We start from the raw sequence: 20,186 nt of genomic DNA, 5'->3' as shown, positions 1-20,186 counted from the left end.
CCACACACGGCTCTTTTCATCGCATAATTACACAGTATTTTGGACATCTGGGTTGTTGAATCTTTTGCAATTTGTTCAATTAATAATGGAGAGATCAAATAAGAATGTGTTGGTGGAAAGCGGTGTATTGCAGCTGCCTTTAGCGACCGAAACACAGCCGGTGTTTCTTTGTTTGTTGTGAAGCTTTAACACAGAGCGGTCAAGCGAACATGTTTCTCAACGACAGCCAGCAAGTTTTTGGATGGGAAAATTGTGATATTTAGTCGGCTCTTACCGGAGACTTCAGTGGATTATGCGACCTCATCCTGCAGCTCAGAAAAGCAGCTGTGATCTTGGCTCATCGGCTTCTCTCAGAGACACTGGCGTTCACCGCAGCCATCCGACTTTCAGGTATGACTTTATAATCTCACTAAAATACTATTAACACAATAAGCAGATAAGGGATCTTCCAGAATGATCCTAGTAAATGTGTTTAATTTCATCTGAAACGCTCCCACTGGCGCCGCCTGGAGCCGTCGCCTTAACTTTTTTTTTTTTTTTTTTTTTTTAGTGCTTCACTCTAACTTTTCTCATCCACGAATCTTTCATCCTCGCTGAAATTAATGGGGAAATCGTCGCTTTCTCGGTCCGAATAGCTCTTGCTGCTGGAGGCTATGATTGTAAACAATGTGAGGATGTGAGGAGCCCTACAACCCGTGACGTCATGTGCACATCGTCTGCTACTTCCAGTAAATGCAAGGCTTTTTTATTAGCGACCAAAAGTTGCAAACTTTATCGTCAGAATTTCAGCAAAAATATGTCAATATCACGAAATGATCAAGTATGACACACAGAATGGACCTGCTATCCCCGTTTAAATAAGAAAATCTCATTTCAGTAGGCCTTTAAGATGTATTAAAGTTAAATATACATTTCTACAATCTCATAAGAACAACAATTTACTGAAATGTTAGTGGTGTACTTACTTTTCCGTACATACTGTGGACATTATTATACATGCGGAAAAAAAAAAGAAAGCTGGCAGTCGAACTGAACTTGGACTGAGTAAACAGCTCTGTCTCATTGTTGACACAGTTGGGTCATCCTGTTATGGAGACGACACAGGTGATCGATCACAGGTGCCTAAGTTCAATGCAGTATATTTCTCATGACGCAAACAACAAAGTGGGCCATGAACTGTGCTGCTTGTCAACTCGCTTTTCTGCAAGAATATTCATAACTTAACACAAAAACTAGATTTGACGGACATCGTGCACAGTATTGCTTTTCTACCTGGAATAATAAGGTATAACACCTCTGATTTACAGAGAAACACATTTAAAAAACAATTTTACCCTAATTGCCTTAATCCATTCCTGTGTCTGACAGCCATATTGTACTGAGCTAAGGGAGCAGAGACAATTTGGTCACAAAGATTTTGATGATCATGTCAATTCCTCTTTTCTTTATATTTATTTATCAATTTGATGGGGGGAAAAATACAGGCATTAAGAAACAGAGACACTTTTTTCTACACCCCCAAAAAACTTGTCCCCCTCTCCCAAGGGAGGACTGACCATCGGGAAAATTGGACCGCCGTTGCCCACCAATTTTCTCCCGGGTTTGATCAGCCCGGTCAGTGGCTTGTGGAGATAGAATGGATTAGAGAAGCAGAGTAAAGTAAATCAGAAAAATTAGGAGAGATAAAAAAATAAATGGCGGTGCGTCACGATCAATTAAATCAGGGGTGCCCATTACGTCGATCGCGAGCTACCAGTCGACCGCGGGGGGTGTGTCAGTCGATCTCCAGCCAGGCTTTTAAAAAAATAAACCTAAAAATTAGTGATCATCAATCTTCACCAAGACGTCACTTAAATGAAATCCACGGCACCGGAGGGTCTTGTGAGATGACGCTGGCTGCTGCAAGATCATTATTATGAAAATATGACCGAGAGGAAGGCGAGAAACACTTTTTATTTCAACAGACTCTCGCGCCGTACCTTCCGTCAAAACTCTAAAGGCCGACTGCACATTTCCTATCTTCACAATAAAAGCCCTGCTTCATGCTGCCTGCGCTAACTAAATACAGAGTCTCGGAAAACTGGCGTGCACAAGCGATCCCTCAGAAAGCTGGCGTGCACATCACTTGTGCACGCCAGCTTTCCGAGACTCTTATTTTGTTAGCGCAGGCAGCATGAAGCAGGGCTTTTATTGTGAAGATAGGAAATGTGCAGTCGGCCTTTAGAGTTTTGACGGAAGGGACGGCGCGAAAGTCTGTTGAAAAAAAAAAGTGTTTCTCGCCTTCCTCTCTGTCATTTTTTCATAATAATGAACTGGCAGCAGCCAGCGTCATCTCACAAGACCCTCGGGTGCCGTGAATGTCAATCAAGCAAGCTACGGAATTTGCCGCCAGTGTTTTTCTTGTAAAGTGTATGGAAGCCGGATGAATTAGATGCCAAAAACCAACCACTTTCATGTGGTATTGTACAGAAAGGACAACTTTTTTTCTCCTCCATTTGAAAATGTGGGTGTTATCATCATTACTGTCTGATTCCAATCAATGCAAGTCATCAGAATCAGGTAACACACCAACTTATATTCTTGTCTTCTTGAAAGAAAGACATCTATATGTGTTACACATGCTTGTATTATCATTAAACACATTTAACTTGTTTACAAAAATGTCTCTTTCATAAATAAATAAATATAAATGATATATATAAATGAGGTAGATCCCCTCGAGTTGGTCAATTGAAAAGTAGCTCGCCTGCAGAAAAAGTGTGGGCACCCCTGCGTTAGATTAATAGGAAACCTTGAAAATTTGCAGGATATTGTCTAAATGCAATATGCAGAGCTGTCTGTTCTACAATAAATTTGTGATTTCGACATTGTTTAGTTTAAGGCAAGACGGTTGAGTGTTTTGGCGATGAACGATCAATAGCGGACACATTCCCCCCCCTCCAAATAAATGTTATTTTTCCTCACAATGACATCATGTGCACTGGGGCAAAAAAGTATTTAGTCAGCCACCGATTGTGCAAGTTCTCCCACTTAAAATGATGACAGAGGTCTGTAATTTTCATCATAGGTACACTTCAACTGTGAGAGACAGAATGTGAAAAAAAAAATAAAAATCCAGGAATTGACATTGTAGTAATTTTAAATAATTTAATTGTAAATTATGGTGGAAAATAAGTATTTGGTCAACCATTCAAAGCTCTCACTGATGGAAGGAGGTTTTGGCTCAAAATCTCACGATACATGGCCCCATTCATTCTTTCCTTAACACGCATCAATCGTCCTGTCCCCTTAGCAGAAAAACAGCCCCAAATCATAATGTTTCCACCCCCATGCTTCACAGTAGGTATGGTGTTCTTGGGATGCGACTCAGTATTCTTCTTCCTCCAAACACAACGAGTTGAGTTTACACCAAAAAGTTCTATTTTGGTTTCATCTGACCACATGACATTCTCCCAATCCTCTGCTGTATCATCCATGTATCCATTTTGGTATCAACTCAACTTGTTGTGTTTGGAGGCGTGTGTCAATCATTGGTACTTTTAACTTTAACTTAGAACAATTAACAAATATTGTAGCTTGAGGCGTGGCTGCAGGGCACTTTAAATGTGTGTTTATGCTGAAGCTGAATGATACAATACTCCTGATCAGTTGATATCACACGCATGGATTTACTTTCCTCACATTTTATACTGAGTTTCTTGATGGAGGTCACTGACAACATGGCCAGTGGCGTGACGTGGCCAGTGACCTAACACACACAAAAATTGGATGCTAAAACCTAAAAATGCTCGCTTATGGACGAAGTATTTTAGACTTTGCAGTTGCAGCACCACTAAGGCGTTTTTTTTATACTAACCTTAACGACTGATAAGACACTACGTCATTGAAAAAAAACGACGCCTTTAGGTTTTTCAAATGACTTGCCTATAACTTAACTATTAGATATCGATAGCACCATGGCATGCAACAATCGCATGAAATGAAAGCCGTGAGGATAAATTCAAACGCCATCCCCACAAACGTGGAGTTAGTTGAGCTGATTGGCCGCCACTAAGATGTAGATTCTATTTCTGAGTCACGCTAACAGTTAGCTCACGGTAACCACACGGCACTCGATGATGGCGAACATTACCTTTTTGAATATTAGAAGAGGTCACTCCACTGTGGGACAGTCAACGTTGTCTTTCCCGTCCACTTTTACGCCTTACTTCACGAGTAAACTCACTAAAGTTAATACCGCTGCGTTCCATGTATTTACGGAATTTCGTGAATTCCGAGTTCTCAGATTGAACGCGAACGCCTCATGGACAGTCGACTGCAGTTTACTCAACTGGCTGCCCGCGGGCCACATCCGGCCCGCCAAAGCTTTTCATTTGGCCCGCCGAACATCGGTCAAATAGGCTTGATGTACCCATTAAAACAGGGGTGTCCATTTGGATATTTTTTTATTGTAAAAAACAATACAATATATATATACAACATATACATTTCGCCCTCCACTCAGGTTTGATCCCAGGGACTCCAACGGGTTTGGGTCAAAACAATATTAAAAATGTTTCATTATTCAGTATTATTTTTTAATTATTATTCAAGTTTTAAATCTCTAAATCAACATTAAGTCCATCTGTCAATATAATGATTTTAAATATTTAAGTTGTATGTTCTTTTTGTCACAAAAAACCCCCCCATCTTTTTTAATGGAAAAAACACCAAATACCGTATTTCCTTGAATTGCCGCAGAGCATATAGTATGCGCCTGCCTTGAATTACTGCCGGGTCAAACTTGCTTCCCAAAATAAATAGCGCATGCTTAGTATTACCGCCTGGTCAAACTTGTGACGTCACGAGTGACACTTCCCCTGTCATCATTTTCAAAATGGAGGAGGCTGATTTCAATACCGGTAATTTGAAATCGCATAAAGGGAAGAATATTAAGAGCTATTCAGTAGGATTTAAGGTCCGAGCTTACATCACACTCAAATTTTTACTGCACACCTTTGGTAAGTGCCGGAGTGAGAAGAGGTTGTAAAATAATTAGCGCATGCTTACTTTTACCGCATGCCTTTGGTAAGCACGGGAGTGAGAAGAGGTTTTAAATTAATTAGCGCCCCGGCGGCAATTCAAAGAAATACGGTATGCAATATTTTCACCCAATAATTTATTTTAAATATTTGAGATTATATAATAATTGGAGCCTTAAAAAAGTCAATAACTAATAACACCATTGATTTTAATTCATTATTATTTTTTGAACAATGACACTTAAAGACAAATCACACTAAAATTATTGGGGATCCAAAAGGGTCCTACTCATTAAAGTGTTAGAACATGAATTATACATTTTTTTTACTGTTTACTTTTAACATACTAATCTGGAGATCAATTTCGGATTTAGCCGTCAATTATAAGTTTTTTATTGTTGTTTATGTTTTTTGTTTGTTCATTTTAGGCCATTCCTTAAAAAAACAGCTCAGTTTTTTTATATGGCGAACACAAAATATACATTTTCCCCCAAAAATATGTAAAAGTGGAAAATTTAACGTGACGTAATTGGAGTCTTGAATAGGTCAATAATTCATAATGACATTGATTTTGATTCATTATTATTCTTTAAAGAAAGAAACAGCTTGCATGGCAGCTTTGTGTTATTAGAGTAAACAATGCAATATTTTCTTCTTACATTTCACCCGTTTGCTCGTTTATATCACTTTTTACGTTTTAAAAATGTTTCGATCATATTTTTAAATTGTGCTGTGGGGCCGTTAAAAAATTACCTGCGGGCCGCACTTTGGACACCACTTTAAAACCAGGATTATTCGTGTATGCAGTACTCCCGCCATCCTTTAGGGTGCAACAGCGAGGCGTATCTGTCACAGTGAACCAGCAGTAGGGTGAGTAGAAGAAGACCCTGAAAAAAAAACAATCCAAATATATTGCAAAAATCGGACTTTTAACAACGACTGGACAACAAAGAATAACTTTTCTACTGTTAGTGCTCGAGTCATTGTTTGCTGTCGGACCTTTTACGTGAGGGACACGTTGATCCAGACAAGCAGCAACAATATTATAAATCCCAGCGTGTAAGCTCCATCACAAAACTTGGTCAGGCAGATATAATTTGTGTTTTTTATAGTCCTTTTTATATTTTTTGTTTGTTTGGTATTGGAATTGCTGACTGTCCTTTTGTATTCGTGGACGTGTAGTTTTTTTTTTTGTCTACTAGTAAGTTTAATACATGCAGTGCTAAATTTGACCAGTAGAGGGCGACAACGCTAATACTGTTAAGACACATTCAATGTGTTTTTTTTATAAACCTTTATTTGTTCATTTGCTAAAATCAAGAAACAATAATAATAAACAAAACAAGTACAAAATCAGTACAAAACAGCGCCAGGGGGTTGTAAATTTAATAAAGTAACTAAAATAGATTGCAAAATATATGTGTGTAACAAAATGTAAAGCCATAGGCCACACAAATTCGGTAAATAATCCAAATTTGGAACACAGCATAATCGTTTTCACAACTTTATTAACCCATTTTTTTTTTTTTTTTAATTTCATACATTTTTATAACGGTACGTGAATTGTTTTTTTCTCGAAGCAATATTTTATTTGATTTTTTTACATTCAATGTTTAGTGCGTGAATGTTGTGTAATTTCTAAACGTGTAAACATTTGTAGTTTTTATGTGTGAATACATCGACACTAAACATTCTACTTTATTAGTGTAAAATACACCATGGACATTTATGTAAAATACACAATGGAGGTTATAGTTTCGTTATGTGTATTGTATGTTTATATTTACAGTCAAACAAACCTAAATGACGGAAAAAGTGTACATAAATAAAATTAAGAAGGAAAATAATTAAAAAGAAAGAACATCAATCCTCCACATTTTTTATTTTATTGACAGAGCAGCAAGAAAGCCGATATGTTTACTTATCTCCCTCTTCAAGTCCAGCCAAGTTAACCAGTCTCTCTCATTTACAATAAACATTTATGTAAAGGTATATACTGTTCATATATAATTAGTAAGGGGCAACGTTACAAAAATAGCAGGTGGTTTAAAGGCTTTTTTACCCACCTTACATAAAAAAAAATCTAACTTTCAAGTCCCAGATTGACAACTGCTGCTAAGGTTCAGGCCAGACTCACTTCACAAAATTGACAAATAAAATATATTTACTGCCATCTAGTGGTAGTTGTGGCAAATAGCAGTGATTCCAAATTAGAGATACAGGCAGGGTACATGGAAAATAAATGGTATACCTAAGTATTTAATCAATTACTAATTTTATTCGCCTCAACCGACATTTTTGAGGAAAAATGTCACTCAAATTGCACGAAACTATGTGTTAGACATAATGAAATTGGTTAAATCAGTTATATATATATATATATATATATCATCGGCGATCACTCGAGACGAGTAAGATTGTCCTCCTGTCGGTGGGTCTGGTCATCTGTGGGTCCTCAGGTGGCTGTAGAGGCCGATCCTGGATCCGCAGACTTTATCGCAGTGGGGGCATGCGTAGGTGGTTGACTGGGTAGTGGTTGTGGTGTGAGGAGCTGTGTTGGTGGTGGATCTCTCCTTTCTCTGTTGCCTCTTGGTTTCTGCGGCACGGTGGAGGTCCTTCTCTAGGTGAGTTGTGCCTTCATGGACCATCTTGTTCCTCTGGTGGGCTACCTCCTCCCAGTTGCTGCGGCTGAAGTGATACTTTCTCAGGTGGATTTTGATGTTATCCTTGTACCTCTTCTTCTGCCCTCCTTGGGTACGTTTTCCTTCCTTTAGCTGGCCATACAGCATTTGCTTTGGAAGGCGGTTGTCAGGCATGCGTATGACATGGCCTGTCCATCGCAGTTGATGTCGGATGATGGTTGTGGTGATGGTGGATATGTTGACTTCTTTCAGAACACTGATGTTTGTACGCCTCTCCCAACCGATCCTGAGGATCTTCCGGAGACATCGTTGGTGGTACTGCTCCAGGGCCTTCCGATGTCTGCTGTAGGTGGTCCAGCTGTCGGCTCCATAGAGCAGTGTGGGCAGAACTACTGCTTGATAGACAAGTAGCTTTATCTTTGTCTGGATGTCTCGGTTTTCAAAAACCCTCTTCCGCAGCCTGGCAAAGGCTGCACTGGCACACCCGATGCGGTGGTGAATCTCTGCGTCTATGACAGCTCTTGTAGAGAGAAGGCTGCCAAGGTAGGCAAATTGATCCACATTATCCAGAATGTTGTCTCCCGCATGAATTGTGGGGGGTTGTAGGAGTGTGTCAGGAGCTAGGATTTGGGTCTTTTTTATGTTTAGGTCAAGTCCCAGGAGTCTGTAGACTCTGGCAAAGGCGTTTAAGATGTCCTGGAGGTCCGCTTCGGAGTGTGCATTGTCATCCGCATACTGGAGCTCCATGATGGAGGATGTGAACACCTTGCTTTTTGCCTTGAATCTGTTTATGTTAAATAGCCCTCCCTCAGTCCTGTATATGAGCTTGACTCCCTCAGGTAGGCTCTGGCTGGTGAGGTGGAGGATGGTGGAAATGAAGATGGCGAACAGGGTTGGTGCGATGATGCAGCCCTACTTAACACCAGTGTCTACTTTGAAAGGAGGTGTTTCCAATCCACCATTGCCGACTACGGTTGCCGTCATGTCATCATGGAGTAGTCGCAAGATCTTTAGATACTTGTCTGGGCATCCAATTTTGGAGAGAACACACCAGAGGGCAGTTCTGTTTATGGAGTCAAAGGCCTTTGTGAGGTCAATGAACGCCATGTACAAAGGTAGATGTTGCTCCCGACATTTCTCCTGCAGTTGACGAGCTGTAAAAATGATGTCGGAGGTCCCCCTGGCAGGACGAAAGCCACACTGCGATTCCGGTAGGGTGTTCTCTGACAGAGGCAGTAGCCGGTTGGCCAATATACAAGCCAGCACTTTGCCCGTTGTCGACAGGAGGGAGATACCCCTGTAGTTGCCACAGTCGGCCTTGTCTCCATTCTTAAAGATGGTAACAACCAGGGCATCCCTGAGCTCAGCCGGTATTTCCTCTTCATCCCAGATTTTACCCAGCAGGCTATGGATGTGACACAGGAGTTTTGGTCCTCCTTGCTTGAGGATTTCTGCTGGAATCCCATCTGGTCCAGAGGCCTTGTTGTTGCTCAGTTTCCTCACGGCATCCAGGACCTCATTTTCGGTTGGGGGGGGGGGACCCAACTGCTCCATGATGGGACAGTGAGGGATCTGGTTGATGGTTTCGAGCTCGACTGTGGTCTTTCGGTTCAGGAGTTCTTGGAAGTGTTCTTGCCATCTGGAACTGATACCAACATTGTCCTTCAGCAAGGTTTGTCCATTTCTGTTCTTAGTTTGTTCTGTAGTGTTTAATAAATCTTCATTCTTACCTTCACGCTGTGTCCATTCCGCCTGCACGATTGAGAGAACGCACCCGCATCACCACAATGCCAACGAAACCTCACACTAACAACACAAAAGCTGTGAAAACGATGATGCTGTGTTCCAAATTTAAGTTATTTAATGGATCTGAATGAGCCTATGGCTCTGCACTTTGTTTATTATATATATATATATATATATATATATATATATTTTTTTTTTTTTGTTTTTTTAAATTTATTTATTTATTTTAATTTTTTTTTTTTTGTTACTTTGAATTTACAACCCCCTGGCGCTGTTTTGTACTGGTTTTATAATTTTTTGTAATGTTTTATACTTTTGTTGGATTTATTTTGACTATTGTTCTAAACTGTTTGTAAATGTTGAAATTTATAAATAAACATAAAAAAAAAATAGAGGTCAGGTCATGGTGTGATGACGTTGTGGACGAAGATGATGATGATGATGATGACGATGACACATTGGCGTGGGCGTGAGCTGGCGAAGGCTTGCGCACACTAGTGATGGGATCGGCAGTTCTTTTGACTGTACTGAATCACTAGAATCAGTTCCTTAAATTGATACGTTCAAAAGATTCGTTCACCGAATCACTTCTGCAGCAGCAGTTCTGTGTGCAGGTCGGCGAGTCATGAGTCAGTCAGTAACAGCTTCCCAAGCGGCAGATCTCGCTGTGTGTGTGAATCTGACAAGATAATAACAATTTATTTTAAATCTTGCAACACATATCATTTTCTTTTTTTTCCTTTTTTTTTTGTGTCCTCTCCATGAAGTGTCCATGACATTTTAAAATGGATCTGAAAACAAAATTAAAAAAAAAAGTTTTTTAAAGTGGTAAATATTACATATAAATTCACAAATGGTAATATTATTTTTACATTTTAACATTTGACACGACGAGAAAATTGAAATTTATTCTTAAATGTGTTTGAAATGCAATTATTTTCTACATTATTACATAACATTTATTTTAACAATTCACAGTGGATTTGACAAGATAGAAAAAATGATTCTAAAAGGTGTTACAAGTTTTCCTTTTTCACATTACATTTTATTATTTTAACATGTAATGTTTCTAACAAAACATACATGTATTAAAAATATAATAAAAAAAGCACTCTTCCTTTTATATCACATCCAATGTGTTTTTTTTTTTTTTTTTAAACAATTATGATCACTCTAAAAGCGGTATATAATAAACACGATATGAAAAATAGATTTAAAAAATGTGTGCAGGTCGGCGAATCATGAGTCAGTCAGTAACAGCTTGTGTCAGTTGGCGAACGACACAAGTATGGCGTCACATTAGTGCCAAATGTCGACCTGTGAACCGACTCAACTGACACTGATTTTATGACCTAGTATATAATATAATATAAACCAAGTCATTATATTTCATTTAGGATTATTTCATATCTTCATTTAAATAAAAATGTATTTTTTTAAATATTTTTTAGATACAGTCAATAAATAATGTGAACATGTATCATGGATCGGTTCGCAGCCGAGTGTGAAGCGACCGGAATGAGAATCAGCACCTCCAAGTCCGAGTCCATGGTTCTCGCCCGGAAAAGGGTGGAATGCCATCTCCGGGTTGGGGAGGAGACCCTGCCCCAAGTGGAGGAGTTCAAATACCTAGGAGTCTTGTTCACGAGTGAGGGAAGAGTGGATCGTGAGATCGACAGGCGGATCGGTGCGGCGTCTTCAGTAATGCGGACGTTGTACCGATCCGTTGTGGTGAAGAAGGAGCTGAGCCGGAAGGCAAAGCTCTCAATTTACCGGTCGATCTACGTTCCCATCCTCACCTATGGTCATGAGCTTTGGGTCATGACCGAAAGGATAAGATCACGGGTACAAGCGGCTGAAATGAGTTTCCTCCGCCGTGTGGCGGGGCTCTCCCTTAGAGATAGGGTGAGAAGCTCTGCCATCCGGGAGGAACTCAAAGTAAAGCCGCTGCTCCTTCACATGGAGAGGAGCCAGATGAGGTGGTTCGGGCATCTGGTCAGGATGCCACCCGAACGCCTCCCTAGGGAGGTGTTTAGGGCACGTCCAACCGGTAGGAGGCCACGGGGAGGACCCAGGACACGTTGGGAAGACTATGTCTCCCGGCTGGCCTGGGAACGCCTCGGGATCCCCCGGGAAGAGCTAGACGAAGTGGCTGGGGAGAGGGAAGTCTGGGTTTCCCTGCTTAGGCTGTTGCCCCCGCGACCCGACCTCGGATAAGCGGAAGATGATGGATGGATGGATGGATGTATCATAACATGGAAATCTCAGAGAACGTGTTGTGAATGAGGATAGTTGAGGACTGGGAATTTTTTTATTTTTTTTTATTTTTTACACATGTGCTCTGAATACGCACTATTGATTGATTGATTGAAACTTTTATTAGTAGATTGCACAGTTCAGTACATATTCTGTACAATTGACCACTAAATGGTAACACCCGAATAAGTTTTTCAACTTAAGTCGGGGTAGGGCTCCACGTTAATCATCGGTACTTTAACTTGAACTTTATTACCTGGGATGCCTCGGGAGGAGCTGGATGAAGTGGCTGGGGAGAGGGAAGTCTGGGCTTCCCTGCTTGGGCTGCTGCCCCCGCGACCCGACCTAGGATAAGCGGAAGGAGATGGATGGATGGAATTATGTCATGAGGTACAAGTCTGGAGAGAGAGAGTGGAGGAGAGAGTGTGTATGTGAAGCACACACATTAGGTTAAGTTTCAGGTTCAAACCTAAAGTTTAGGTTTCAGTTTCAATGCATTAGAGAGACTGTTTTGACCTCTTCCACATTCTTCAATGTTTTACAATCCTCAGAGTTCAAGGTTTTGGCTGTTATTAGAACATTGACAGTCTACTTTGCTGCCTGACACTTTGTGGATAGCATATCAAAATCATGAGTCAATGGCAAAATCAACATAGAATGTAAATTTTTTGCAGAACTTCCAATAATTTGTTAGCTTTATCTATTTTGTTATTTAGGAGACTGACACAGGCATTTTGCTTTTACACACACCATCCTGACCTACGGTTCCAACATTTGGTACTTCTTAAAACCATAACTTAAAAGGGTTGGCTGAACAGGTACCAAGGTACGATGCAACATGGTGCCCATGTTAACTACCCAACCGTAACTTAAAAAGATTGGTTGAACAGTTAAAAGAACTATGCAGCCAGTTGGTGGTCGGGCAGACCTTTGCTGCTGTTGCCCAGTCTCATTAATTTTTCTCTCTACTTGCTAAATATATCATTTCTGTTCCAAATCGCATCACTGATGTCAACAGCGACATTTGGTGATTATTTGAAAAAATAAAAAATACTTTCTATCTGGGTGATTGCTGACAGTCATTCAAGAGAATAATAGTATTTTCCGGTGTCTTCTTCGCTTTATGAACTGGGTCTTGAATGGCAAAGAATACTCATCCCAGAACCACGTATAAGAAATATTTCCGGATGCTTCAACTGCCACCCGCCCGAATCTAATTAAGATCAATTTTTTCGTCAAGTCAACCGCCCGACCCGCATTTTATCCGCGGACTCCGCGGATGAGACTGCAAACTGCACATCTCTAAATTCAAGTCATTGTATTTCATTTAGGATTATTTCATATCTTCATTTAAATAAAAATATTTAAAAACTTTTTTTTACACATGCGCTCTGAATACGCACTATTGATTGATTGATTGAAACTTTTATTAGTAGATTGCACAATTCAGTACACATTCTGTACAATTGACTACTTAATGGTAACACCCGATTAAGTTTTTCAACTTTAGTCGGGGTCGGGTTCCACGTTAATCAATTCATGGTAAAAGCGTAATGAGTGATCCATCGAGCTGGATTTGAACCAGTGCCCTAAGGAATTTAGCATAAGCTGAGCTCATACAGAATTTGGGTTGAAGCGCTATTTTTTTTTACAGACTATTTCTAGTCTTGTACCATTCACTACTAACCATGCTTTCTTTCCCTCTCTTGTCGATAATGCCTTTTTTACAGACAATTTCTAGTCTATATACATATACACACACACACACACACACATATACATATATATATATATATATATATATATATATATATATATATATATGTATATATATATGTGTGTGTGTGTATATATATATATATATACACAAAACATATCCATATATATATATATATATATATATATATATATATATATAAAAATATATATATAGTACATATATACATATATATATTGTACATGTATACATATACATACACACACACACATTTATATATACAGTACATATTTACACACACATACATATATACATACACACACATATATATATAAATATATACATCTATACACACACACATCCATCCATTCTTTTCTATCGCTTATCCATGTACTGTATATATATATATATATATATATTAGTATATATATATATGCATATATATACATATATATATATATATATATATATATATATATATATATATATATATATATATATATATATATATATATTTATATATATTTATATATACACATTTATATAAACACACACACACATATTTATATATAAATACACACACACACATATAAATACATGTATATATATACAGTATATATATATATATATATATATATATACACATATACACATATATACACACACATATTTATATATACATATCTACACCCACATATATATACGTATATACGTATATATACACACACATATATATAGATATGTATTTATATATGTACACAAATATATACACACACACACAATTTATATACATATATATATGTATATATATATATATATATATATATATATATATATATATATATATATATATATATATATATATATGTAACGGCGGCTATAAAAAATACTTAAATTATTTGAGTGAAATTCCTGCTAAAATATGTATATTGTTTTGTAATGCAATGAGGTCCAATTGCGCCACCTGGTGGTACCTGAAAATCTGTAAATATGACAGGAAACCGGAAGCAATTAGCAGACTTCCTGCACTCTGCTAAAGGTAAGACATGTTCCGATATTGCTCCGCAAAATATTGTAAATTACACTAAAGCTAACGTGACATTTATTGTAAGATACACAGTTATTTAACAACAGTTGAAGTGCTATGTTGTGGAATCTTCGTTTTGAATTGGTTGTTGCTCACATTAGATGTACTACTATTTTGCACTGAAGTCGATATTATTTTCCCCCATAGACATCGAAACCAGCAGAGGTGCTAACCACATATTGTGTGTATGTGCATTCCGATCACTCATTGCAGGTAATAATTGTTTCACTATGTGCGTGTTACGTGTCCGTACGTTCATGTTTAAGTTTGAATTGTCCGACATTTTGGCTTGGACACAACGTGGTCTGTCATTTTTGCCAGAGGGTGCTAAAAGTCCATACAATTATTTGTCATGTCGTGTCTTGTATTGTATTTTGTACTTTTCTATTTTCTATTTCATAAATATATAAAAAAGGATGATGTTGGTTAAAAAACAAGTAAAAAATATATTGTATTGAATTGATTGTAATACCAGTGAAGATACAAGCAAGTTAAAACCACTATACGATCACACAAAAAATGTAGACTGTTAAAAACCATTGTATTAAGTTACGTTAAGTTAACTTTAAAATTTTTGTTTTTTTTCTACTCCTTCACTCTAAATTTCCTCATCCATGAATCTTTCATCCTCGCTCAAATTAATGGGGAAATTGTCGCTTTCTGGGGTCGGAATAGCTCTAGCTACTGCTGGCTATGATTATAAACAATGTGAGGATGTGAGGAGCTCCACAACTCGTGTCGTCACGCGCACATCGTCTGCTACTTCCGGTACAGGCAAGGCTTTTTTATTAGCGACCAAAAGTTGTGAACTTTATCGTCGATGTTCTCTACTAAATCCATCCATCCATTTCTACCACTTATTCCCTTTTGGGGTCGCGGGGGGCGCTGGCGCCTATCTCAGCTACAATCGGGCGGAAGGCGGGGTACACCCTGGACAAGTCGCCACCTCATCGCAGGGCCAACACAGATAGACAGACAACATTCACACTCCCATTCACACACTAGGGCCAATTTAGTGTTGCCAATCAACCTATCCCCAGGTGCATGTCTTTGGAAGTGGGAGGAAGCCGGAGTACCCGGAGAGAACCCACGCATTCACGGGGAGAACATGCAAACCCCACACAGAAAGATCCCAAGCCTGGGATTGAACCCAGGACTGCAGGACCTTCGTTTTGTGAGGCAGACGCACTAACCCCTCTTCCACCGTGAAGCCCTCTCTACTAAATCCTTTCAACAAAAATATGTCAATATCGCGAAGTGATCAAGTATGACACATAGAATGGACCTGCTATCCCCGTTTAAATAAGACAATCTCATTTCAGTAGGCCTTCAATAAGTACTTAATAATGATTAGTTAAGAGCCAATATGTTACTAATTTGCATGTTAATAAGCAACTAATTAATGGTGAATATCTTCCCCATACTTAAGTGTTACCATGTTTTTTTTTACTGGTGCACAAAATTAACCGTGCATGAACATCACCTTGTTCAAAGAACAAAACCAACACAGTGCATGAACCCACAACAAATTACACACCTGCAAATCAGTGTGACTTCTGCTGTTGCCGGAACCGTAATACGCCGATAGGGAAAAGTTTTTATTTACACGATGAGTCGGGTGTGTTTTGACTTCCGCCGAACCCCTGAGCCCGACTCTCCGAACCCCTAGGGTTCGATCGAACCCAGGTTAAGAAACACTGTTTTAAAGATTTAAGTTGTATGCTCTTTTTGTCACACAAAAAAAAGTTTTTTAATGGAAAAAAATCACAAAATATGCAATATTCTCACCCAATAATCTTTTTAAGTGGAATATTTGAGATTATATAATAATTGGAGCATTAAAAAGGTCAATAACTCATAACACCATTGATTTTAATTAATTACTATTTTTGGAGCAATGACATTAAAAAACAACTCACCATACAAGTATTGGGGATACAAAAGGGTCTTACTCATTAAAGTGTTAGAAAATAAATTATACATTTTTTTACTGCTTACTTTTAACACAATAATCTCGAGATCAACTTTAAATCCATCCGCCAATTATAAGTTTTATTGTTGTTTATGTTTTTTGTTTGTTCATTTTAGGCCCTTCTTTAAAAAAAAACAGCTCAGTTTTTTTATATGGCAAACACAAAATATGCAACATTTTCCCCCCAAAAAATGTCAGTGGAAAATTTAACGTGACGTAATTGGAGCCTTGAATAGGTCAATAATTCATAATGACATGGACTTTGATTCTTTATTATTTTTTAAAGAAAGAAACCGCCTGCATGGCAGCTTTGTGTTATTACAGTAAACATTGCAACATTTTCTTGTTACATTTCACCCGTTTGCTCCTTTATATCACTTTTACGTTTGAAAAAATTTTCAATCGTATTTTTAAAATGTGCCGTAGGGCCGTTAAAAAAATGGCCCCCGGCCCGCACTTTGGACACCCTGAAGTATGTTGTGGATTCATACAGGCTCTTTTATCGCAATGGGAAAAATGTATGTTTTGCAACCAAAAACATTACTCATAATAAATGGGTTAATTACTACAAACGTGCTTTATTTTCAGAAGCCTTGACAATGACAATACAGAAATAAAAACAAGCTACAAACACAAAAATCAACTAATCAGAGGCATTAAAAAAAGTCAAGGTGAAATTCAAAGACAATCTCAAGTTTGGTAGGACAAAAGAACATTTAATTCTCTCGTTGAAGTCCTGGAAGAAAGGGATACAAAGCTTCCCCTCAAGCTTTACATATTGGTCCGCAGTTGGTAATCTACAAAAAAAAAAAAGAAGAATTCATGTTTTAAGGTGGCGACCCGATATATATATATATATATATATATATATATATATATATATATATATATATACACACAATCATGGTGACGGTTTGACCATAGAACAAATTATTTGTATATTGGGAGAGTTTTATGGTTGCAATTAGAGAGAAATCTCCAAATGCTCCAAACACATGACTCATAACCAACAACACACAAAACAAAACAAAAATGCATCATGGGAAAAATGTTGCAACCACATTATTGCTGCATGATCAAAAACAAATGCAAAATAAAAACGCTGCAAACGCCAAAGACACACGCAATCCCCAAAACACATGCATGACAGATATGTTGCAAATTTCGGTAATGAAACAATATTTACCCAGGCTACCCAGCATGAGAAATATTTTTCTTTAAATAATTAAGATAAAGTATTTTACAGTACAACATTAGCAAACAGTTTTTTACGGCAAACCGTTTAAAAAAAATGTTTCATTAAGGGACAAAACAGATGTTATATCACACATTGCCAATAATATAGTAGATTTAATAAAGTTAAAGTTAAAGTACCATTTATAGCCACGACAAAACAGATGTTACATCAGACATTGCCCATAATAGAGTGGATTTAATTAAAGTTAAAGTTAAAGTACCACTGATAGTCCCAAACACACACTTGGTGTGGTGAAATTACCCTCTGCATTTGACCCATCCCCTTGTTACACCCCCTGGGAGGTGAGGGAAGCAGTTAGCAGCAGCGGTGGCCACGCTCGGGAATTATTTTGGTGATCCAGCCCCCAATTCCAACCCAGTGCCTTGTCATGATCTGTTGTTTGGATTATGTTTTGTTTTTTTTTTGTTAGTTTTTGGAATCTTTTAGTTCCTATTTGCGCTCCCTTGTTTTGTTTGGTTATCATGCTGACTTATGATTTTCACCTGCCTCTGGTGTTCGGACCGCGCACCCGTTTCTAATCAAGACCCTTATTTAAGCCTGTCTTTGCCAGTCAGTCGGCCTGGCGTCGTGGCTTGTTTTCATGTGATACCACAGTTCATATAGCTCGATTCATGCCGTGTCCAGGTAAATCGTGTTTATTTCTTGCCACAGTTTCTTGTTTGTTCCAAACCACAGTTTATGCTGTTTGTTTCATGCCACAGTTTTGTGTTTGTACCACGCCGTAGTTTGTTTGTTTACCTCATGCTCTGCCAAGATTTGTAGTTGGATTAATAAATATGTTCCTGCCTTCACGCCTGGTCCGGAATAGTCTGTTTGCATCCCGGGAGAACAAACCCCGCAGCAAGCTGTCACCCCCACCGGCATGAAACTTTTATGGGCAATGTCTGATATAACATATGTTTGGCTTATGAAGCTGCAACATTTATGTCATGGATATGTTTTTTGGGAGTTTGTGTGTGTGTGTTTTGGCATTTTTTGCATCCTTTTTCTTTTGTATTTGTTTTTGATCCGGCACCGTTAATGTTATTGCAGCATTTTTTTAGGAAGTTTTTATGTTTTGCTTTGAGTTTCCACTGTGCACACAGCTAACTCAAATCATGCTTTTAAAACAAAAGATTATTGATATTTTGTAATAATGGATACTTTACCATGCTGGCCTGGGCCTCTATTTCTGATTGGTTCCTCGTACGCACATTGAAGGCCTCAGGGCAGACCTCAGTCTAGCTGTAGGGAGTACATGTCTCACAGCTGGCCTGGAAATGCCTGCAGGACCCCCCGAAGGAGCTGGAAGGGGGTATCTGCAGACAGGGCACATCTGAGGATCCCTTGACACGCCTAAGTGGAGAAAAATGGATGAATCGTGGGACTTTCTTGCTTAAACCTATATGAAAGTAGTGTTTTAAACATTTCAAAGTGGATCTCCAAAAGGACTAAACTGTCTTATAATATTAAATATATACAATACAACCATTTTAATAATCGGGCACAGCAGCTGCAGCCTCATTGTTGCCATTTTGTGTGCTGCAATGCAGGGTTGTTTCCCATCACCAGCAGGGCTGGGCCAGTGTTGCGTAAGAACCCAGGATATCCTGGTGGATCAGGATCCCTTGAAAGAGAAGTGTGTGGGTGGGAGTGGAGAAGAGAACTTATGGAGTGAAGCAAATTTGGACAGAAAAAAAGAGGTGACGTGTTTGTAGGGCAACGGGAGCTTTTACAGTTTATTGCATGGTGCATCAAATAACTTTTACATTCCACCACTTTTGAATATACTTTGTGCAGGATTAGTATATGGAAATACTACAATAATACATTTTGAAATGTGATGCATGATTCAGCTCACACGCTTTAAATATTGATTATTCATCAAAGCTTTGGGGCATTTCCAAAAAATGTAATGCAGATGAATATAAACTGTCTTAGACAGATTACCTTTGTGAATTCATAATTTTTGCGATTTACGCATTTCTTTGAATCCATAAATTGCAAAAGAAATATCCAACAAGAGTCCATAGTCCTTCCAACACGCCAGTTTGATTCCCTTTGTGTCCACTGTGGCGTACTACTGGTGTACTTGTCCATACTGTCCAGAGGGGGGCAGTAGTGCAGCCAGAGTCCTGCTCTTGCTACTATCATAATGACTGCAATGCAAGGTCCCTCTCAAGGGCACACATCATATCTGCAAAGTCAAATGAAATCCAGAGAGGGGCTGTGTCGGCGTTTTCTGCAGCAGAATAATTAAGAGAAATGCATTCACCGTATTTATGTCCTGCTTTTTTTTTGTAGTTATAGTCATTTGAGAGGCTAACTTAAACTAATAAAATGGATAAATCAGAGGCTGTATTAATTTGTTCACAGGACCTCTCTTATAAATTGAACTTGTACAGCATTTGATGACTTGTGCATTTAATTATGATGTGAACTTTAATCAAGGCCATTTAAGGGGAATTTATGTTTTGCTTACAGCAAGAAGAGGCGCATCCAGCATAC

The 20,186-nt window shown here is 38.5% G+C and overlaps 1 protein-coding gene and 1 long non-coding RNA gene across 2 annotated transcripts in view; both read right to left on the bottom strand.

Annotated features, from left to right (window-relative positions):
* Positions 1–4,334, bottom strand: part of gne (glucosamine (UDP-N-acetyl)-2-epimerase/N-acetylmannosamine kinase) — a 65,382-nt gene extending 61,048 nt beyond the window's left edge. The window contains exon 1 of the mRNA XM_061880435.1: positions 4,133–4,334. The gene's annotated coding sequence lies outside the window, so the exon portion shown is untranslated. The remainder of the gene's footprint in view (positions 1–4,132) is intronic.
* A 12,665-nt stretch (positions 4,335–16,999) lies between these two features.
* Positions 17,000–19,750, bottom strand: LOC133538572 (uncharacterized). The gene is made up of 3 exons (XR_009803044.1): positions 19,629–19,750; positions 18,848–19,305; positions 17,000–17,238 (listed from the first exon to the last, which is right to left on the bottom strand). It is a non-coding gene; the product is annotated as an uncharacterized LOC133538572 (long non-coding RNA).
* Between the last annotated feature and the right edge of the window lie 436 nt (positions 19,751–20,186).

This window comes from Nerophis ophidion, linkage group LG20 (assembly GCF_033978795.1).
Source record: "Nerophis ophidion isolate RoL-2023_Sa linkage group LG20, RoL_Noph_v1.0, whole genome shotgun sequence".
NCBI lineage: Eukaryota > Metazoa > Chordata > Actinopteri > Syngnathiformes > Syngnathidae > Nerophis > Nerophis ophidion.
Note: the sequence above shows the minus strand (reverse complement) of the source record. Positions and strands in the feature narration are given on the sequence as shown.